Genomic DNA, 24,601 nt, shown 5'->3' on the forward strand with positions numbered 1-24,601 from the left:
TATGCAATCTATCATGCAATAAAATATCTAGAGTAGGGGCAGCCCAGAGCACATGTAAAGGGATGCTGGGGATGCCATACTCCTGCACACAGCACACTGAACACTGTGACTCACCTCGGTTCTATCTCTGTGCAGCCCGAGATAGAGATGGGAGGGGGAGGCATTCCAACTGGGGTTGGTGGAGGCCGTGCAGAATCCAAGACTCCCAGTGTGAGGAATTCATTCCTGCGCATCAGCACTCAGCAGCCACTGAAAACTAGAACCCTCTGGAAGGTCAGGAAGAGGAGCGGCCCCTCCCCTGAGCACTGCCAGGCTGGAAACCTGCCCTATGCTCAGAACACTAGTTCTGGACGGACACAAACAAGGAGAGAAGGAGGGAGGGGAGAACTCTGGCACTTCGGCGCCCCCACCTCTGCAGGTGCCTGGGCGCAAAGCACCCTGTGCACCCTGCCTAGGATCGGCCCTGAACACAGGACTACATTTAACACACAAGAAAGTACCAGGGTGTGTTTCCCAAATATGTTTTCATCAACACCAACAAAACACTCCAACCCTGAAGAAGGGGGTACCTTCGAACTTTCAAAAGCGTGTTGACTTTATTGGATTTCTCACACATAAACTCTACTTTCTGGCGCTCCTCACATGCTTGTGGGCAGGTGCAGTTTATTTTCTTCACTGCAGTGACTCTGCAGCTAGAAAGGAAGTTAGGAGAAACCCGGTTCCTCTATGGTTTCCTGGGTCACCAGAGAAGCGATCTGATTGGAAAGCGTTACACCATGTAACTCTGGCAGCCATCTTGGATTAGGCAGAGCCCATTTTGGGCCCTGGGTTTGCTCAGCATATGTGAGTGGGTAGTGCAGGGAAAGGTACCCTGTCTGTTAGGGAAAGTACTAGCGGTATGGAAAGGTTCCTGACGAGGAGCGAAAGCGTAGGTCGCATCTCTTCGGAATATCTTTTTGAATGGGCATGAGACGGCCAGGTCACATTTTGCCCCTCTCTTTACAGATGCTGTCATTCTGTTCACAACCATGAGTGCATTCAGTTGGGCAGTCTTTTCACCGGGTTTGTTGTGAACTGTTACTGCACTACTTCAATGTAAGTTTATAATTACATCTGACTGTGTGAGTTATTGCCACCACACCACGCTGCACCCCACTTGCACTATATTACCAAAAGTATTGGGACACCTGCCTTTACACGCACATGAACTTTAATGGCACTCCAGTCTTAGTCCGTAGGGTTCAATATTGAGTTGGCCCACCCTTTGCAGCAATAACAGCTTCAACTCATCTGGGAAGGCTGTCCACAAGGTTTAGGAGTGTGTCTATGGGAATGTTTGACCATTCTTCTAGAAGTGAATTTGTGAGGTCAGGCACTAATGTTGGACAAGAAGGCCTGGCTCACAGTCTCCACTCTAATTCATCCCAAAGGTGTTCTATTGGGTTGAGGTCAGGACTAGTCAAGGTACTCCACCTCAAACTTGCTCATCCATGTCTTTATGGGCCTTGCTTTGTGCACTGGTGTGCAGTCATGTTGTAAAGGCCATCCCCAAACTGTTCCCACAAAACTGGGAGCATGAAATTGTCCAAAATGTCTTGGTATGCCGACTCCTTAAGGACACTTCACTGGAACTAAGGAGCCAAACCCAACCCCTGAAAAACAACCCCACACCATAATCCCCCCTCCACCAAATGCTTTGGACCAGTGCACAAAGCAAGGTCCATAAAGACATGGATGAGCGAGTTTGGGGTGGAGGAACTTGGCTGGCCTGCACAGGTCACAGTCCTGACCTCACTCTGATAGGACACCTTTGGGATAAATTAGAGTGAAGACTCTGAGCCAGGCCTTCTTGTCCAACATCAGTGCCTGACCTCACAAATGCACTTCTAGAAGAATGGTCAAACATTCCCATAGACACTCCTAAACCTTGTGGAGCCTTCCCAGAAGAGTTGAAGCTGTTATAGCTGCAAAGGGTGGACCAACTCAATATTGAACCCTGCGGACTAAGACTGGGGTGCCATTAACCTCCCTGGCGGTATGATTCTGTCTGGAATTACGTACCAAAAGCGGTACAATTATTTTGCAAGGAAATTTGGCGTTTTATACTGTAGGCCTGTAATTTTTAGAAATAACTCACTTAAATCTGACCAAACCAGAGTCTAGTAGGCATCCCGGGTATGATTTTTTTTTTAAAACAAAATTATAAATTATAATATAATAAATAATTATAAATAATTATAACAAATAATAATATAATTATAATAAAAATTATTCAATAATGTAATCAACTCAAAATCACTGAAATTTGCTCAGTGGCAGAATTGTCGCTGTCATTATTATTTTTTTTTTATGACGAATTTCCCCACAAATCGCTATTGCACATTTCTGCAAGTGATTGTAATTTATTATCGCTGTTTTCTAGCTGATCTAAAACCATTTTTGACATAAAGGGACACTTTTGGACAATCTACAGTTTCCAGGCAGAAAGAACAGTTTTTATTATATAAAAGTACATGTAGGGCACTGGGCAGACCACTAGGGACAAGGGGGGTGTGTATTTTTTACATACAGTACTGTAATCTATAAGATTACAGTATACTGTATGTAAAGTGTTTTTTTTTTCCTTTTTTGAATTTGGCGCCGTTATCCGCTCCCGTGCGTCGTAACGTCGCAGGGAACGGAGATCGGCGGCACACGGGGAGACTGTGAATCGAGCGAGGAGGTCCCGCTCGCTCACACAGCGGGGTGGCATCGCTGGATCCAGGGACAAGGTAAGTAACTTGCCTGTGGATCCAGCGAAAGGTAAGCCGCGCCGCTGCACACTCTGCACGTCCAGCCCGAGCGTGACTCGGGGTTACCGATCCTAGCATAAAAAATCAACCCCGAGTCACGCTCGGGTTTACCGCCAAGGGGATTAAAGTTCATGTGTGTGTAAAGGCAGGTGTCCCAATACTTTTGGTAATATAGTGTACATGCTTCTACAGGCCACCTAGATCAGTCCCTCCACAATTCGAGCAGCTAATGGGAAACACCTCCTACTTTTATTCCAAAAGTTCCACACTTCAGGAGAATTCCAAAAAGGCACCCTACCACACGATGTGCACCTCCTCAAACAAAAATAATGCCAGGAAAACTTTGCAGAACAATTTGCTAACAACTCAGCAGTGGACCTGCCAAAGGACCATCAGCCATACTTGACAACAGTGTTATTACTAGTGAAAGCACACATGCTAAACAATCCCGGGACGGTGATCAGAGGGACTCAATGCTCTCCAGTTTTTAAGAGAGGTGGCTTTCCATTTCAAGTGTTTGCTTATGACCACAGCATTAGGAAACATCAGTATTCCCTTACACAATGTATTTCAGTGAAACAGCAGGTGATACACATAACATAACGGAAACTAGGACTGAAGAAAACGCCCTTATTTCTGCACTTCTATGCTTTTGCACCCACATGTTTTTAAAGGGTCGGTACAAACAAGCAGTGGCATTTTTGTTATAGGCTCGGTCTAGTGGGCGAGTTTTCTCCTGAATTTTTTTATGTCTTGAATACCCCAAAAAGTGAGATCTCCCTTCCGTAATTCCAGGCGTGGTTCCTGTCCACCTGGGAGATTTGGGTGATCCTATCGTCCTTTAATAACATACGGTATATCCATAGCTCCCAAATGTCCCTGATTTCGAGGGACTGTCCCTGATTTGGAGCAATGTCCCTCTGTCCCTCATTCCTCCGCATTTGTCCCACATTTTGGTCTGATCTATATAGCTAAACCTTTCATCTGATTTCTAAATTGCTGCATTTGTAAACTCTAAAGCCTCGTACACACGGCCAAGGAACTCGACGGGTGAAACACATCGTTTTGCTCATCAAGTTCTTGTTAGGCTTGTCGAGGAACTCGGCGAGCCAATTTTCTCTATTCCCGTCGAGGAAAAAGAGAACATGCTCTCTTTTTGGCTCGACGAGTTCCTTGACAGTTTCCTCATCGAAAAATGTACACACGACCGGTTTCCTCGGCAAAAAAAAAAAAACAGCAAGTTTTTCGGTCGTGTGTACGAGGCCTGAAAGACAATATAAAGGAATAGTAGTGGTAAAAAAAGATCTTGTGGGTTTAACCAATCTTGTTTTTTTGTACAATTATCCTTTAAGGGGGTGTGGCAATGGGTGTGTCTTATGCCTGCACAGGGCTGGACTGGGACAAAAATTTGGCCCTGGACTTCATCCAGACTGGCCCACTTTGACAGGTCTCTCCCATGGCGACCGGACAACTCCCGCACCCCCCTCCCCCGGCCTGCCAACCCCGATGGCCACCCAAGCCCCCTCTCTCGCTTCACTAGCCATTAGCCGTTCTACTTTATTAGAGTAGAATGGCTGGTACTGGTACTCTTATAGGCAGTACCAGTGGGGAAGCTAGACATTATTTCACCCGGGGCAAAGAATCAGTTCGGTGCCCCCCTAATGGGACAAGATTAGGCAGAAGTGAGAAACTCCCAGGCCATAGCTGTTGAGTCAGCTGTCTGTCCCCTCCCCCCGTGCTCCTTCTGGTCCCCCCCATGCTCCTCTGTCGTCCCCCTGCTTCTCTGTTCCCCCACATGCTTCTCTGTTTCCCCCCCAGGTGAGCACTGCGGGGAGGGAGAGGAGGTGAGCGCTGCGGGGAGGGAGAAACAGAGGAGCGGAAGGGGGGCGGCGGTCCGCTGTCACTGAAGCCGGCCCACTGAGCCATCGGCCTACCGGGAAACTCCCTGTAGTCCCGATGGCCAGTCCATCCCTGTGCCTGCAGACTTTTGCTGATAAGTGTTGGGAGGTATGTATATCTAGCAGAGATGATGGGAGCCCCTCAAAATGGCCACAGCAAGGTAAATATCCAAGAAGTCAGCAAAGAGATTTCACCAACAAACATATGAGAAACTGTTGAGGTGTTTAAAATAGAACTAAAGGCAAAATATATATATATGTATATTTCTTTTCATTTTGTAAGAGTAGAGAAGGGTTATAACCCTTGTCAGCTTTTTTCTGCCCTCTGTGTCCCATCGGAGACATTTTTCTTCACTTCCTGTCCCATAGCCAAAACAGGAAGTAAGAGAAAAGGGCTTGTTGTCACCAGAACTAGTGTCCCCATTGGAGGATTTACCCTCTATTCCTGTTTTAATGACAACCCAAAATTTGTAATTTTCTTTTAGTTTCACTTTTAGTGATAATGGTAAACAGGACAAACAGAGTGGGTGAATCTCCTTAATGGGGGGTACAGACAGCAATAAAAACCTGACAGGTATTCTCATACCTCTACTTCATACAAAGCTAAAAAAAAAAATGTTGCCTTCAGTCATACACTATATTACTAAAAGTATTGGGACACCTGCCTTTACACGCACATGAACTTTAATATCAGCCCAGTCGTAGGCTGGGATAAACCCGATAGAACACCTTTGGGAATTCGAGAGGAAACTGTAAGCCAGGCAAAATTAATATTGAACCCTACGGACTAAGACTGGGATGCCATTAAACTTCATGTGCGTGTAAAGGCAGCACATGAATGACACCCTAGCGTGCCACAATGAGTGATGATGCACTACCACCTGCCACCACCACCACCAAATTGCTGCATTCATAATTTTTTTTTTTGTCCATTGTGGTGCATTAAGCAGCCAATTCAAATGCATTTAACCGGTTAACGCCCGCCGCATGTATATGTACGTCCACAGAATGGCACGTACAGGCATATGGGCGTACATGTACGTCCCTGCCTTTCCGCGGGTCGGGGGTCCGATCGGGACCCCCCCGGTACATGCGGCGGTCGGTAACCCGCGGGGAGCGATCCGGGACAACATCGCGGCTATTCGTTTATAGCCGCTCCATCGCGATCGCTCCCTGGAGCTGAAGAACGGGGAGAGCCGTATGTAAACACGGCTTCCCCGTGCTTCACTGCATCGATCGAGTGATCCCTTTTATAGGGGGATACAATCGATGACGTCAGACCTACAGCCACACCCCCCTACAGTTGTAAACACACACTAGGTGAACCCTAACTCCTACAGCGCCCCCTGTAGGTAAACTCCCAAACAGCAACTGTCATTTTCACAATAAAGAATGCAATTTAAATGCATTTTTTGCTGTGAAAATGACAATGGTCCCAAAAAGTGTCAAAATTGTCCGAAGTGTCCGCCATAATGTCGCAGTCACGAAAAAAATCACTGATCGCCGCCATTAGTAGTAAAAAAAAAAAATTAATAAAAATGCAATAAAACTATCCCCTATTTTGTAAACGCTATAAATTTTGCGCAAACCAATCGATAAACGCTTATTGCGATTTTTTTTACCAAAAATAGGTAGAAGAATACGTATCGGCCTAAACTGAGGAAAAAAAAATGTTATATATGTTTTTTGGGGGATATTTATTATAGCAAAAAGTAAAAAATATTGCATTTTTTTCAAAATTGACGCTCTATTTTTGTTTATAGCGCAAAAAATAAAAACCGCAGAGGTGATCTAATACCACCAAAAGAAAGCTCTATTTGTGGGGAAAAAAAGAAGGTCAATTTTGTTTGGGAGCCACGTCGCACGACCGCGCAATTGTCTGTTAAAGCGACGCAGTGCCGAATCGCAAAACCTGGCCTGGGCATTTAGCAAACAAAATGGTCCGGGGCTTAAGTGGTTAAAGCACAACAACGGACCTAAGTGGAGTGATTGTTCTCCATGGAAGGATGCAACCCTCAAAAGTCCTTCATGTGACTCATCCAAAAATAATCCACATTGACTCAGCAATTGTATGTTAGACATTGGCCAGTCAACCACAAACAGATCTTCTAGATGACTAAGACAAAAGTCTCAATCCACAAAGCTTTAACAGTTGCCTAAGACACTTTTTTTTATGCCATGTGACTGTAGTTTTGAAGGTTCTTTTGACCTAATTGAAAATAACTGTCCCTTTAAAAAAAAAAAAGCTGTCCATACACTCCTAGATGTTTTTCTTCAGCCTATAGGCTCCATAGAGTGTGGATTGTACAGCCCCCCATACAGCGCGGATGGTTATTGGTTGAATCTCCTACTGTGCCACCCGAATAACTGAGCAGCCACTGTTCGGTCAACAATTTTCTGCCACATTTTACAATCAAAAGATGTTGGGCTGGGGGGTTCCAACAAAGCAAAGTTCATCAGCAATTGGCCAAAATTCACTCCTTTCACTGTATGGCTAATTAAAGCACTTCCTTTTCAGTCACGTGACTGTAATTTTCAAATTTTATTGGTCTCAGCTGAAAATAACTGTCACTACTCACTGTATGAAAATAACTGCCACTATTCACTGTATGAAAATAACTGTCACTATTCAATGTATGAAAATAACTGTCACTATTCACTGTATGAAAATTAGGATACTTATCCCGGTGTGGTAGCTTTGTGAATTGAGCCTAAAGGAGAATTAACAATTATATTAAAGTGAATGTAAACCCGATTCATGAAATTTGAGCTGGGCACATATATCTGCAGTGTTTTGTTATCTCTCTTCAATGAGCTAAGTCCCATGGCTCTCTCCTGAACCGTTACTCTGTTATCGGCCTGATAACTCCTGACAAATTCTCAGACACTTTAGACAAAAGCAGCCTGAATCTTCAATCCGGGGAGGTTGCTAAAATAGATTAGCAGGGAGCTGGTCCTATTACAAAACACCTCTGGGAGTCTCTGCCTATGATGAGAGGGGGTGTGTGCCTTTCCTCCATTTAGCAATTTTAGCTACTGTATTTTCCGGCGTATAAGATGACCTTTTACACCAGAATTACACAGCCAAAAACCGGGGGGTCGTCTTATACGCCGGGTGAAGCAGCTGCTCTATCGATATCAGCCTGCCGGGTGCTTTGTAAGGCTGTATGTAGTCTGTAAATGCGCCGCTCACCCAATCCCGATGCACTCTGTTGATGACAGAGCATGCTAAGCCTGCTCGGATTGGAGTAACAACCTCTGCCAATTCCGAGCAGGCTACATTATGTCATCAACACAGTGCATCAGGATTGGCTGAGCGGCGCATATACAGACTACATACAGCCTTACAAAGCACCAGGCTGCAGCTGCCTCTTCGTTTAATTTAAAAGGCATTACTAGGGGGTCGTCTAATACGGTGAGTAGACCCCAAAACCACAGTTAGACTATTAGGGGGTCGTCTTATATGCCGAGTCGTCTTATACGCCGGCAAATACGGTATCTTGGCTGTATGCCCAGACATCACACTCTGTGTTAAACAGGAAGAGAACATTTCCTAACACGATCTGAACTTTAAACAGTATACAAATGTGAAGACAGCAGATATACATGTAAAACTTATGTAGGGAGATTTGGTTCATCCCTGTGTATCATCTGAGGCTGTTCACTTCACTGGGTGTATGGAGGGTTTACATCCACTTTAAGCGAGTTTGTGGTGAACAAATTATGATGCAAAGTATTCTCCCAAGAAGGCTTCTAGGGCCAGATTCTTAAACGAGATACAACGGCGTATCTCCAGATACGCCGTCGTATCTCTAAGTTGCGTGGTCGTATCAATGCGCCTGATTCTTAGAAATAGTTACGCATAGATTTCCCATAGATCCGACTGGCGTAACTGTGTTACACCGTCGTATCGTAAATGCATATTTACGCTGGCCGCTAGGTGGTGCTTCCGTCGAATTCCGCGTTGGGTATGCAAATTAGCTAGATACGCGAATTCCCGAACGTACGCCCGGCCGACGCAGTAAAGTTACACCATTTACGTTAGGCTTTTCCCGGCGTATAGTTACCCCTGCTATATGGTGGCGTAAGTGCGGCGTACTAATGTTAAGTATAGCCGTCGTTCCCGCGTCAAAATTTGAAAAAGTTAAGTCGTTTGCGTAAGTCGTCCGTGAATGGGGCTGGACGTCATTTACATTCACGTCAAAACCAATGACGTCCTTGCGGCGTACTTTGGAGCAATGCACACTGGGAAATTCCACGGACGGCGCATGCGCCGTTTGGGAAAAAACGTCAATCACGTCGGGTCACAGTACATTTACATAAAACACGCCCCCCTGATCCAAATTTGAATTAAGCGGGCTTACGCCGCCGCAACTTACGGAGCAAGTGCTTTGAGAATACAGCACTTGCCCGTCTAAGTTGCGGAGGCGTAACGTAAATCGGATATGTTACGCCGCCGCAAAGATACGCGGTTCTATGTGAATCTAGCCCTTAGTGTTTTACCACTGAAACCCATATCATGTGAATCTGTTTGATTCCAATAGTATTCAGAGAATTTCATCATTCCACATACAGCTACAACAAAGCATCACAAAGATGTCATCCAACGACCCAAAACAACAACCAGATGCAACAACAGCAAAGTAACAGCCTCCAGTTTAAAGGGTCAATCCATCCAACTTTGATATCTGAAGTGTAGATGGGCACCAATGGGCTGTTTCCCTTTTATATCTAAAGGGCTCCAGTTCTCTCAAGCCGAGCCACCAGCCAGACTCCACAAGCAATAGATTCTCTCTCTTCATGCTTCTTTCTCTATGGTTGTGGAACGAATCATTTGAGTTTCCATTATTTCTTATGGGGAAAATCACTTTGATATACAAGTGCTTTGGATTACAAGCATGTTTATGGAACGAATTATGCTCGCAATCTAAGGTTTTGCCTTTAGGAAATCAACCCCTGAAGCTTCACTTTGCAAAGAATGCCCAATCACATGCAAGGAAAAGAGAAATACATTTTTGCTTGCACATGATTGGATGATGGAAGTCAGCAGCGCTTCCCCCCGCCTTTTTCTAAGCTCTGGAGAAACTGCCCTTGCAGATGGCAACTGCACTTACAAAGTGCACAGTCTATATGCCTTTAGTAAATCCACCCCAAAGCTTTTAAAAGATATAAGAAGCCCAACCTGATGATATCCACTCAAAACTGAAATTTCTGGGTTGTGCAACTCAGCAATGGGGTTCATTTACTGACTGCAAAATGCAGGTGCTCCAGTACTTCGTAAATGAGTAGAAGCTCTGTTGACTTTTATCCAGGGCTTTTTTTCAGGGGGAACTTGGGGGACCTCAGTTCCACCACCTCTGGCTCAGACTCTTTGGTGCCCGCTCACCACAATCACTTGTAAACACAGAAGTCTGGTTTCTGTGTTTACAAGCAACAGCTCTGCACTCTGGCCCAGATTCACGTAGATCGGCGTATCTTTATGCCGGCATAGCGCATCTCACATGCGCTACGCCGACGTAACTGTGAGAGGCAAGTGCAGTATTCACAAAGCACTCGCTCCCAAACTTGCGCCGGCGTAACGTAAATTGGCCGGCGTAAGCCCGCCTTATTCAAAGTAGGAAGGTAGTGGGCGTGTTACATTTAAATTAACCGTGACCCCATGTAAATGAAGGGCCGAACTAACGGCGCATGCTCAGAATCACGTCACATATACTCTCTAAGATACGACGGCTCAATGCCTTCGACGTGAACGTAACCTACGCCCAGCCCCATTCACGTACGACTTCCGCAAACAACGTAAAATCCGACGGCTGTTCCGACGTCCATACCCTAACATGACTTACCCCTGCTTTATGAGGCTCAACTTTACGCCGGACTTACGCCTTACGTAAACGGCGTTGATTACAGCACCAGGCGTAAGCACGTTCGTGAATCGGCTTATTTAGCTCATTTACATATTCGACGGGTAAATCAATGGAAGCGCCCCTAGCGGCCAGCGTAAATATGTGCCCAAGATACGACGGCGTAGGAGACTTACGTCGGTCGTATCAAGGCAAAATTCAGGCGTATCTTGTTTCCTGAATAAGGCGCATAGATACAACGGCGCATCCGTGGACTTCAGAAGATACTTCGACGTAAGTCCTTTCTGAATCTGGGCCCAAGTGTGTAACCCCCCTGAACTCTGCACTCTGTGTGTGTAACCCCCCCCTGAACTCTGCACTCTGTATGTAATGCAATCCTCGTATTTAATGCCCCTTTAAGACCCTTCTACTGTTTGTGAAATCTGAACGGGTCGTGGTTGAGTTCCTGCACCTATTTTCTGAGAAAAAAAGCTCTGCTTTTATCATCCAATCGTGTGCAAGCAAAAATGCTGTTTTTGTTTTTTAACTTGCACGTGATTGGGTATTCTTTGCAAAGTGAAGCTTTAACTAATTTCCTAAGCTCTGGAGCAACTGCACTTGCAGAGTGCATAGTCTATTTGCGTTTAGTAAATGCAGTTGCTCCAGAGCTTAGTAAATGAGTAGAAGCTCTGTTGACTTTAAGGCTGCATTCACACCTGAGCGTTTTGTCGCCTGAAGCGCGACGTTCCAAAACGCTAGAGGGGAAAAAATACATTATTCTCTATGGAGATGGTTCACATCTCCACTTCAAAGCGCCCTACGGCGAACGCCTGAAGCTCAAACAAGTTCTGCGCGAATCGTGCGGTTTGGGCGTTTTTGAGCGTTTGTATTTCCCATAGAAAGTAATGGAAACGCTCGATTCAAGCGACTAGCGCGTCAATGAGCGTTTGCTACGGGCGTTTTGTCGCTTTAATCAATAGAACATTTCACCCAGGCAGAAGATAAATAAAATCTACCAACATAGCAACAAGTGATGAAAAGATGATAATTTTTCCTATTGGCTAAAATAAAAAACGTCGAAGTACAAAAACGTCGGACGACGCTGTATGCAAACGCGCAAAAACGGCGGAAAAAAAACATCTGAAAAAACGACCAAACAAGCGACGCCTTATCATTCAATCATGTGCAAGCAAAAATGCTTTTTTTCCTTTTCTTTTGTTAACTTGCACGGGATTGGATATTCTTTGCAAAGTGAAGCTTTACCTCATTTATAAGCTCTGGAGGAACTGCACTTGCAGAGTTCACAGTCTATTTGCCTTTAGTAAATCAACCCCCAATGTGTTTCCTTTGCAAAATAGTAAACAATACAGAAAAGTGATTCACTCACCTCTTATGAAACACGACGGGTACAGAGGAAAGGTTTCGAAGATGCTGTTTGAAGCCATGGAGGTTTTTCTTTCTTCCACTTCCTGATTTTTTTTTTTTTCGTCTGAAAGATCAATTACAATTTTTTTATTTTTTTTACCTCCAAAAATAAAAGCGCAGTGCCCCCATCTTTGTGAATTCTGCTCTCTTGCGTTCTGCAAACCCCACAGCCCCCGTCCGCCACCATTCCTGCCCTCTGCAACAGCGAGATTCAAAAATCACTCAAATGTCCTCGGATTGGTTGTGGCTTTTTCATGATGCTTACCGGCTCGTGGAAATGCGGTTTTCCAATAATAATAAAAAAGAGTTGCGTCCTCTTTTGCTGACCGATATGTTGTATTCAGTCTTGTGTGACTTTTTGTTTTGCCTTCGGTTTGCGGTTCTGTGGTCGGGGCCCAAAGACGTGTTTCACCAAAAAAAAAAAAAAAAGTTCCCCTTTTTTTTTTTTCTTAATCAGCGCTCATTGGCTCCTCTTGACCACGTGATGGCGGTGATGAAGTGGAGCTGTGTTTTCTCTACAATGTAAGTTAGCAAAGATCTGTCTGCAACCACCTGCCTGGTTTCAGTTTAAACTACAAAATACCAAAGCAAAGACGGATGTGTGTAAAGAGAGAAAAGAAATAACGTGAGTCAGGCTCCTATTATGCAAATAGCTTGGGCTCATGTCGTACGGTTTGGCTTCAGTTGGTGATACTTGTGGTTTATGAAATGACAATTTATTCTGATAAGCTTCATTGATGAAACAAAAGCCACAATGGGTTCAGAGTAGATGTGTGCAATTCGCCATAATCCCCCGTGGAGAGCAACATGGACAACTGGTCGGGGAGAGGACGCACCATGCAAATAAACAAATAGTAAACTACAACCTGCAGGCTCATTTTAGATCCTCAATGGCAGGCATGTCAAACTTGCGGGTGGGACCTCTGGCCAGCAGTTTCATTTTACTTTGGGTTCTGAGTTGTTTCCAACACATGTGGTCCCTGCCAGTTTAATGGGTTCCTACAGCATTGCTCCTAAGGCCTCGTTCACAGCGTATGCCAAGGCAGGGCCATCTTTAACCTCCCTGGCGGTATGATTATTTCAGATTTTAGGTGCTGAAAGCGGTACCATTATTTGCAAGGAAATTTGGCGTTTTATACTGTAGGCCTGTAATTTTTAGGAATTACTCACTTAAATCTGACCAAACAAGAGTCTAGTAGGCATCCCGGGTATGACATTTTTTTAAAAACAAAATGATAAATTATAATATAATAAATAATTATAAATAATTATAAATAATTATAACAAATAATAATATAATTCTAATAAAAATTATTCAATAATGTAACTCAAAATCACTGAAATTTGCTCAGTTGCTCAGTTGCAGAATTGTCGCTGTCATTACTTTTATTTTTTTATGACGAATTTCCCCACAAATCGCTATCGCTCAATTCTGCAAGTGATTATAATTTATTATCGCTGTTTTCTAGCTGATCTAAAACCATTTTTGACATAAAGGGACACTTTTGGTTGCTATGGACAATCTACAGTTTGCAGGCAGAAAGAACAGTTTTTATTTTATAAAAGAACATGTAGGGCACTGGGCAGACCACTAGGGACAAGGGGGGTGTGTTTTTTTTACATACAGTACTGTAATCTATAAGATTACAGTATACTGTATGTAATGTGTTTGTTTACTTTTTTGAATTTGGCGCCGTTCTCCGCCCCCGTGCGTCGTAACGTCGCAGGGAACAGAGCTCGGCGGCACACAGAGGCACTGTGTGAATCGAACGATGACCCGCTCGCTCACACAGCGCGGTGGCATCGCTGGATCCAGGGACAAGGTAAGTAAACACTGCCTGTGGATTCAGCGAGGCGAGCCCGAGTCTGACTCGGGGTCTGGTATGGATATTTGGGGGGAACCCGACGTCATTTGTTTTTTTTTAATTGACGGCGGGGTTCCCCTTAATATCCATATCAGACCTGAAGGGCCTGTTAATGGAATTTGGAATTTTTATTTTTTATGAATGAATCATCTCTGAAATGCCAGAGCCGGCAATTCATTAGAGCCGCAAAGCCGGTTTTAAATGCCTTTTTTTCTTTCAGAAATGACACTTTGTGCAGGGACAGTTCTATGTATGGGAAACATGCGCTTTTTCACATGCTGACTTTACACCCCCCCCTAGGTATGAAATTTAAAGTAATATTACACTTTTATTGTTTCACTTTTAGCATTATTAAATTCACTGCTCCTGAAAAAACGGCCGGTTTTAAAACTTTTTTTTGCATTGATACATGTTTCCTGGGACAGGACCCAGGTCCCCAAACCCTTTTTAGAACAATAATTTGCATATTAGCCTTTAAAATTAACACTTTAGATTTCAAATGTTCGAGTCCCATAGACTTTAACCGGGTTCTAAAGTTTACAAGAACATTTGGTGTGTTCGCAAGTTCTGATGCGAACCGAACAGGGGGGTGTTCGGCTCATCCTTACTTTAGAGATAGATTGATGTGATGGACACCATATCCTATCTCTCGCTTCTACATTCAGGTGGGTCCCAGGTGGTAAATGCATGACCAGAAGGGATGTTGGTTGTATATACACACTGTATAAATATGTGAATAGTATATAAATGTTATTGTCTTCTCCTAGATGAGTGCTGTATTGTGTTCATGAGCCCTGATACAGCAAATCTGGGCGAAACGTGTCGGCGCATTAAGACCTATTATTATTATTATTTCAGGTACTTATATAGCGCCGTCAATTTACACAGCGCTTTACATATACATTGTACATTCACATCAGTCCCCACCCTCAAGGAGCTTACAACCTAAGATCCCTAACACACATTCATACATATACTAGGGTCAATTTAGACAGGATCTGATTAACCTACCACCTATTGTATCAGTATTCATTTTCCTTGCTTCAAAAAAAGAGAAAAAAGTGGGGACAAATAGGATTTTCCTGGTACCGTCAAGAGACTTTACAACATAGTATTTAAAATAAAGTTTATTTACATACATGTGTAAAAACCAAACATTGCGAAATCCACGGTGGTCAAACCTCCTCTATTGGATTCCCACCGAGAGTGAAATATTGTTTCCATAGATCATTAGGGATCAAGCTCCCAACATGTTTCGCTGATTCTCTGCTTCTTCAGGGGAGCATAAATGGAAGAACAGGAAGATTAAATAATCAAGAAAAAAAAATTAAATATACATACAATCAGCACCATTATGGAGCAATAGTACAAATCCCATATCTTCTATGGGCATTAGTAAACATTGGAGATGGAGTAGCTACCTTGTTGGTTGGACTGACAACCTAATGAGGACTATTGAGGTCACACACAACCTCGGGTGTGACCTAAAAAACTTACCTTGTTTGGTATTTGAATGTATACAGCTAATTATATCAGCACTCTCATTGTTTTAAATTATCCAGATGCATACACATTGTATGATTTTTTAACATTGGTTATTTAATAAAATGTAATATTTTACAATATAGATTGTTTTGCTCCTTCTGTGGGCTGTACAGTCCGAGATCTTTTTCTTTTCTTTTTTTCTATATGTAAACTAAACCTGCAGGCTCATCAATCCTCTATGGCAGGCATCTCAAACTTGTGGGTGGGACCTCCGGCCAGCAGTTTAATTTTACTTTAGATTCCGGGTTGTTTCCAATACATGGGGCCCCGGCCAGTTTAATGGGTTCATACCCTGTCCCAATACACCTCAAATGATGCCAACAGAAAAGGAAAGAAGAAAACAATAATGTGTAGCTGCTTCCTTAAGTGAGGATAACAGTATTAGACAAGACAATAAGATGAGGTTGAGTTACTAAAGGCAAATAAACTGTCCACTTGCGCTAGATCTGAGGGGAAGCTCTGCTGATTTCTATCATCCAATCATGTGCATGCAAAAATGCAGTTTTTTTTTCTTGCTGGTTCCTCTTGGATCTAGAAAAACTGCAGTGTACATACTATTTGCATTTAGTAAAACAACCCAAGTTATGTCATGAGGACGCCCACACGGCGAAACACGTTGAGACGGGGTTTAGTCGTCCAAAAAAGAAGATTGTACTACACTAGGTAGTGACATGGCGGACTTTCAAAGGCAATCACAGGGACATTTTGGGTTATGTAAAAATAGATTTAATTACAAAAATATAAATATACAATTAAATTTCATTTCAATAAATGTTGAGAAAAATACATAGATACATATTCTTAAGCAATATATTCGTCTCGCCAACGCGTTTCGCTTCTTCAAGACGAGTTTTGAGGTTTTGTGACAAGAAGATATTGCTACTTGCATACGTCAATAGGTTGGTGGCCATCCACATTCATCAAGGCTCATTGGAATCACAGGTAAAGAGGTACCAGGTGATGAGTTGGCAAGCACAATGGGAGGAGAAAAGAGAATCTCCTAATGATGTAAAGGGGCCACAGCGAGAGTAAATTGCTGATTCTGAAAACTAAAAACAGAAGAGCATAACCGGGACCAACAAGGCAAAGGGCAGGTGGAGGGAGCCTGGAGGAAAAGCAGATTCCGACACAAGGCAGCCACACTGCACTGTCCAGCAAAGGACAGACCGGAGGGTTAGAAGCCTTTACAGCCTTAGAGATGTAGTATGTCCCGGGGGGGTAGCAGCCTGTGCTCCGGGGTTTAGTTGTCATTTTGGATGTGGTGGTGACACCACATCTGGGTACGTCTTTTCCAGTAATTGGAGCGCTTGGTCTTGCAGAGTTAATACATTAATCGGCCGTATATATTGGTGCCGGGTGTTGGCACAGAGCAATGTAAGTGTGATTCTACATGTAGTGTGTGTTTTTTATTGAATACATATACTACACTTTGAGCTCTTCTTGGTACATGTGGATCTGTTTTTAAAAGTGAGAGAGTGGAGAATGGTACTTCCTGATTTTGTCCATGTTGTTGGGGACATCGGATGCACGGAGTGCTTTGTGACGTATTCGGCCTGAGCCTGTGAACAAACGCATGCTGGCCTTCTGAATAAAGGCTGAGTGAGCTAGGAAACCCCAGTGAGACCGATCAGAGAGACCACAGACATGAGCACTGATGCTGCTGGAAAGAGAGTCAGGTGGCTCTGCATTTTCTTTTGCAGTTTGCTAACTTGGAATCTCCTGGGCGGGAAACTGAGGTGTTGCACTTTTTTTCCCCGCTTTCAATAAAAGTGAGCCGCCAAGCTCTGAACCACAATTAGGACTGCCATGAAATTATTAAAAAGCATCTACCACTGAGTTTGACTAGTCATATCACAGTGCCGTATTTAACCTCTTGCCAACCACCCAACGCAGCAGTGCAGGTGGGCCTCAAGACCAGCGTGCCACATATATGTGTTCATGGTGCACCATTGGTGTGTGCTTAGCATACCCCCCTGGTGAAGTGTACTTAGACTAAACTTTTCAGTCTTGGCTTATTGCTCCTTTTTACTTTTGTGATCACAAATTTTTATTACTACGGATGCCAATTGGTTTGTATTCAATAAAACCTATCCTTTTTGATCTTTACCATACCTTCTTTTTTCTTTTTACATCTTCCTCGATGAGAGTTTTTTTTTTTTTGGCCCTTCCATCCGGCTGTTTCATCTTGGTTTCTCAACCTTACGGTCACCTACAAGACCTCTGGAAGCTGCTCCTGGAAACGCCTGGGAACACTTTCCCTGACAGACGGGGAACCTGTCTCTACACTATGATGTAAAAGAAAAATGGGGAACAAAACACCCATAGATGGTGGGACTTTATATGAAACAGCACATTGGGGTACGTTGAATCAATTAACGATAAAAGTTTATTAACATATAATAGAAACATAGTCCAATCATGGTAACCATAGACAATTCATGTATAGTACACAAAATAGAGAGGCACATGATTGTTAATCATATACTTGAGATATCACATGATTGGTAATCACACAATACAATTGGTAATACAATAAAACATTGTTATACATGATAAAACATGGCCCAGCGATTGACTCAGGTAAAAAAAAGTAGCAACATAATGATTAGTATGCGTATTAATGATTCAAGCAGTGTAAAACCCATGGTAAGTACATGACTAATGTGACCTGACGTCAACATAGCAGGGGGGCTCTACGCGTTTCGTGGACTCAATCCACTCATCAGGAGCGACTATACGTGGTATTACCTAAAAAGAATAGAGAATTGATTGGTAATCCACTGAAGTATCCACTACCCCCCATTGCTGCTTATACTTCACACCATGATATATATATATACTATTGATTTTACCCATAGGTAAGAGTGCTGAGACCCAGTTCTATAGTTCTCTCTTTCCTTGTGCTAATCAATTACCATTGATTACCAATCAATTCTCTATTCTTTTTAGGTAATACCACGTATAGTCGCTCCTGATGAGTGGATTGAGTCCACGAAACGCGTAGAGCCCCCCCTGCTATGTTGACGTCAGGTCACATTAGTCATATACTTACCATGGGTTTTACATTGCTTGAATCATTAATACGCATACTAATCATTATGTTGCTACTTTTTTTTACCTGAGTCAATCGCTGGGCCATGTTTTATCATGTATAACAATGTTTTATTGTATTACCAATTGTATTGTGTGATTACCAATCATGTGATATCTCAAGTATATGATTACCAATCATGTTCCTCTCTATTTTGTGTACTATACATGAATTGCCTATGGTTACCATGATTGGACTATGTTCTATTATATGTTAATAAACTTTTATCGTTAATTGATTCAACGTACCCCAATGTGCTGTTTCATAGAAAGTCCCATCATCTATGGGTGTTTTGTTCCCCATTTTTCTTTTACATCATACATCAGGGATGGAGATCCATGTACCCCTGAGTCATGGTCTCACTTAAAGTCCCACCCTCTGTATATATGCGTGTATGCTATACACTTATATACATATATTTACTGTCTCTACACTAACCACTCGCAAAATGCAGGCCAAACCCGGGAGCCAGTGTCTTAAAAAGACGCTGCCTTGTTCCGGGATGGTCTCAGGGTCAAGTCAGGGCACCAGCGTCCAATCAGACGGCTGCTACCTGGACAACAGCAGGAAGTCATAGAAGAAATAGGTTCCTCACTCCTTCCGATAGAGCCTAGCGCCACCTACAGAAAGGAAGAACAGACTGCATCTGCCTACATACCCCTCCTCCAGTGACTCAATGTCCACAAACTCCCTCAATGGTGTCAATATTTTTCGTTTTGTTTATTCAAGTTTGGATTGATTTGTTATTTACATATTAGTTTAGTTACATTTGTTTCATTTTATTTCAGGATTCATTTAATTTATTCTAACTCAGTTGAATTAGAATTTTGGAAGACGGTTACTGTATATTCTTTCTATTCCATTCTAGTCTATTGTTTTTCTATGCTATTATTTTATTTTCTATTCCATTCAAATTTATTCTATTCAAAATTTTAACTTATTCTATTTGAAATTTGAATTTATTCAATTTAAAATTCGAAATTTCAGAAGAAGGTTAAGTTCTTTCTATGTTATTCTATTGTTTTTTTTTCCTATTCAATTATTTTCTTAATTTTTCTTTTATTCCTTTTGAATTCAAATTAATTTATATTTACTCTATTGTATTCTATTCTTTTATCTTCTATTCTATTATTTTCTATTCTATTCTATTATTTTCTATTCTATTCCTTTATTTTCTATTCTATTCTACTCTCTTCTGAAATTCGAATTTGATTAGAAAACTATTCAAATTTGAATTACGTCTAAATTTTCTGTTTTGCTATTTCTGATTTGTTCAAATTCGCTGCTATTGTAATTCGTAGATTTGGATACATCCGAATTTCTGAATAATGATTTTTTTTTCCAAATTTCGATTCAAATTAAAATGAACCGCACATGTCTAGCTGGGACTACGTCTTTCCAATTAGGAAGCCTCTCACGTAGGTGTGGACCGGCTAGGCCGCATTTCTGCTCCTCGTCAACCTGATTCAAAGCTAAAACTCCGCTGCTACAGTTTTCGTAAAAAGCTCTGGTCAGCTGTGCCTGTCCACCAGGCCAATTTGTGCATTGTTGGAACTTTCTTAATACACTGTTCTAGATCACTGCTCACCAACACACCATGCTATATATATATACTGTATTCTATTATTATTATTATATACAGCATGTTAATATATAGGAAAATGTTGTCATAATAACTAACAAAATATACTTTTTCTTCTAATTGGAAAAAAGTTGCAAAACTGACAAGTTATGTGTGCACACAGGAATGGCGCAGACAGCTTGGCAGGTGATTGGCATTAACTGGCAGTTAAGGGCCATACAATGAAAGCGTTATTATGTGATCTCATGGCGTGATTCCGCTATGGAAGACAATAAAAGTACCAGGTACAAGCAGATCGTTTTCCCCGGCCGAGATGGGAGAAGAGAGGGATTTCCATTGTTGGCCTTTTCCTGAAAAGCCCCGGATAGTAATTGCTGGTTATAGTATGAACTGAGGCGGTAAGCAGCTGTGGACAAACGCGGAGGAAAGGTGTACTTTTCATATTGTCATCTATCACATTGTTTTGTACTCTTCCATCTGCTCCTCCACTTTTTATCATTACCTGGCCAGAAAGAAAAAAGAAAGACAAACACACATCAATGGGAAATATATAAACATAGTTAGGATCAGTGTCAGCTTGGCTTGGTATCACCTGGACCAGTAGGGCTTTTGTGCTAAATCTAAAGCCTACATTTTTGGTATTGGCTTGGATAGAACTTTTTTTTTTTTTTGCTGTTTGTTTCCCATTGGGGAGATTTTTCTTCAGTTCCTGACTAGTTGACACAACAGGAAGTGGGGGGAAATCTTTTTGGAAGTAAGAGAAATCCTCTCTTATGGCTAGGTGTTCCTGGATAGATTTTCCTGGATTATCTTTTTCCCTGAGATAACGGTCACCAGGACAGATGCAGCAGGTGAATAGACAGAGACAGTAATAAACACAGGGGTTCTACTCTTTCCTACTCCATCCATAACTAAATAATGTTTGGGGGGCTTTAGACTTTATTTTTCGGCAAACAGCAACCACTGTACAGCACTGCAAAGTGGGAGGTGCAGACCACATATGTAATGAGCAAGTATGACAGCCTCCTTGTACACATACAGTATGATTACCAACTAAGCAATCATGTTGCCACTATGGCAAGGTCTATAGTGGAGGAAGACCCCCAAAGTTGCATGTAGGCAGGTGCAGTCTCTTTTCTCCACTGCAGGTGGAACTCGTAGACATTGCAGATGGGGAGAAAGTCAAGGGGAACCTAGTTCGTCTATGGTTTCCTCAGTCACAGAGAGGTAGCTTTCTGATTGGTCTGGGACTTTGGTGGTCATCTTGGGTCAGGCAGAGTCTATTTAAGAACCTGGCTCCTGGTTTTGGAGTGCATTTTTGGGAGTGGCAGTGTAGGAACAGGATATCCATCTGCCAGGGACAGTAAGAAGGGAGTTACCACTCCAGGTGGGTATGCTGGATAATCAGTAGCTTCTCAGGAGACCAGGAGTGCCGGCAATGCACAAGGCAAATTGTAAAGGCTAAAAGAATGGACAGCCGCACCTCCAAAAAAAAACTTGGGTTGTCTTTAATTAAAAAAGATGACAAATACACTACAAAACACAGCAGAACAGTGGAGATAGCAGCCTACGTGTTTCACACTGCGGTCAGTGCTTAATCATGAGCCATGAGCACTGACCGCAGTGTGAAACACGTAGGCTGCTATCTCCACTGTTCTGCTGTGTTTTGTAGTGTATTTGTCATCTTTTTTAATTAAAGACAACCCAAGGGTTTTTTTGGAGGTGCGGCTGTCCATTCTTTTAGCCTTTACAATTTGCCAGGGACAGTGCTTAGCATCAGGGAAAGGTTCTGGGAAACTCCATCCCTCCTGGAGGCCTCCCCCATTGGGGTTTGGACCAGCCAGTCTGCATTCTGTTTCTACTGTCCAATTGGAGTGGAAATGCAAAGTTCTACTACACAAGGTGTGGTTAATTGCATAACAGAGTACCAGCTAGTCATCTATAGAATCTCCATTCTTAAAAAGGGGGTAGGCCAAGGACAATCAGGGTGGTGGAGAAAAGTTCTAGACCAGTGGTCACCAAACTGCGGCCCCGGTGGCCAGATATGGCCCTTGCTTCCCTTTATCTGGCCATTAGGACACTGTTTCTTATACTGTCACCAACAATGGGGGCATAATTATTGCCTCTGACACCAACAATAGGGCACTATTCCTCCCACTGACACCAACGATGTGGCACTATTCCTTTTACACTACCAATAGAGGCATAATTACTCCCACTGACACCAACAAAGGGGCACTATTCCTCCTACTGTCACCAATGATGGGGCACTATTCCTCCCACTCTCATTAATGATGGGACACTATTTCTCCCACTGTCATTTATAATAGTCATTATTCCTCCTACTGTCATTAATGATGGGGCACTATTCCTCCCACTGGAATGGCCTTGTTTACTCCCACTGACACCGGGACATTTTCTACTACCACTGGCCACACTCCGGCCCCCATAAAGTCTGAAGGACAGTGAACTGCCCCCCTGTTTAGAAAGTTTGGAGACCCCTGGTCTAAACGATGCTAGACATCAACCAACCAGGAAAAGAGATAGGCTATCTCTCACATGCTCCAGCTTCAGTGTGAGAAGCTTGCAGTGTGCAGTGAAATCAGAGTACGCAATTTCAGTACAGGAGAAAGAGACCAGCTTTAAGTCGGTCACTTGTGGAATTGAGCGTGCATGACAGGGTGACAACACTAGAGTACAATTGGGCAACAGTGAGAGAGCGTGGTCATCCTATAGCAGGAAGTGCCTGGACATGTCAGGATCACGATATGACCTTAACTGAAAAACATAGGGGGGTCACTTAAAGCACCAGCCTAGACCCATCTGGTGTTTTTCACTCCTAGACCTCATTCCAGTTTACTCAAGAGTATCTAATAACAGATGTTGGGGCACTGCACAATGAAAACCACCAAATCGCAAACGCAGCCACTGTGCCCATCAAACGCAGCCACTGTGCCCATCAAAGACAGCCACTGTGCCCATCAAATGCATCCACTGTGCCATCAAATGCAGCCACTGTGCCCATCAAAAGCAGACAATGTGCCCATCAAACGCAGCCACTGTACCATCAAATGCAGCCACTATACCCATAAATTGCCGCCACTGTGCCATCAAACGCAGCTACTGTACCCATCAATTGCTGCCACTGTGCCCATCAATTGCTGCCACTGTGGCAATCAATTGCCGCTACTGTGCCCCATCAATTGCTGCCAGTGTGCCCATCAATTGCTGTCACTGTGCCCATCAATTGCTGTCACTGTGACCATCAATTGGTGCTACTGTGCCCCATCAATTGCCGCTACTGTGCCCCATCAATTGCTGCCAGTGTGCATCCCCTGCCTGGCACTTACCGGTCTCGGGTCTCAGCGCTGTCCTCCACGCTCCAAGTCCTTGATGTCTTCTCCTGTCCTCTTCCCGTCCTCTGCTATGATTGGATGCCTGATAGGTGACAGGTAACCAGACCAGAGCACCTGATTGGCGGGTCAGTGTTAGGAAAGCGATTTATTTGCTTCCCTAAGAACATATTCGCCAGCACACCATGGATCGTATAAAATGTCCAAAAGTTTTAATGCAATGAAGCAATGAAAACATCACAAGAATTGCAACGTTTCGAGGCCACGCAGGACCTCTTCGTCAGACAAGTGATGCTTCCCTTATTCGCTTCCGTAACACAACACTGCGTAAACAGCGAACGCACAGCATTGCGCCCGCTGTTTACGATTTTGGATGTCTATTAGAGACTTTGGCTCTAATCAGGACTCCTATTAGAGCCTACGGCTCTAATCAGGCACTTCCACAAACACCCCCACCACTGTTATTCAGATGCCTGGCGCCCGACAAGGGGCCGGACACCTGAATAGGGGGCGGCAGTATTGACCATAGATAGATTCATGTGATGCATGAATCTATCTATTGGTGATAGAGGGGGTGACAGGAGAGAGTGGGCGGCGCTCCTGCGCCCTTTATGGATGCACCACCACTGGGTAAGTATGACATGTTTGTTTTGTTTAAAGGATTTGTAAAGGAATTTTTTTTTATATCTTAATAGCTTCCTTTACCTTAATGCAGTGCTGTTTTCATGTCCTCATTGTTCGTTTTTGCTCTCAAGTTGCTGTAATTCTTCTCTGATCTCCACACTTCCTGGTTGTCTGTTTCCTGATGACCACAGTACTGGGAGCTTTCTCTCTGTGGTCACTAATCAAGGAGGTGTGATTACTGTGTGTCTAGTTTCTAGTTTTGTTTTCCAAACCATCACTGCTCCATGGCTCTGTGGCTCTGTAAGGCAGAGAGGCAGGAAACAACATGCAAAAACGAAACTAGAAACTACAGGTACATTATTTGATCGATTTTTATCTATTTTTAATCGTTTTTAAAAGGAATCAGTAAACTATTATTGCCCAGATTCACATAGAGTGGGCGCACATTACGTCGCCGTAGCGCAAACCAATGTACGCTACGCCGACGCAGCACAGAGAGGCAAGCATGGAATTCAGGAAGCCAGTGCTCCCAACGCTGTGTCGGCGTAGCGTAGGTTTCGAAGGCGCAGGCCGGCGTAGGTGGAAG

The sequence above is a fragment of the Rana temporaria genome, chromosome 2, assembly GCF_905171775.1.
Source record: "Rana temporaria chromosome 2, aRanTem1.1, whole genome shotgun sequence".
Lineage (NCBI taxonomy): Eukaryota > Metazoa > Chordata > Amphibia > Anura > Ranidae > Rana > Rana temporaria.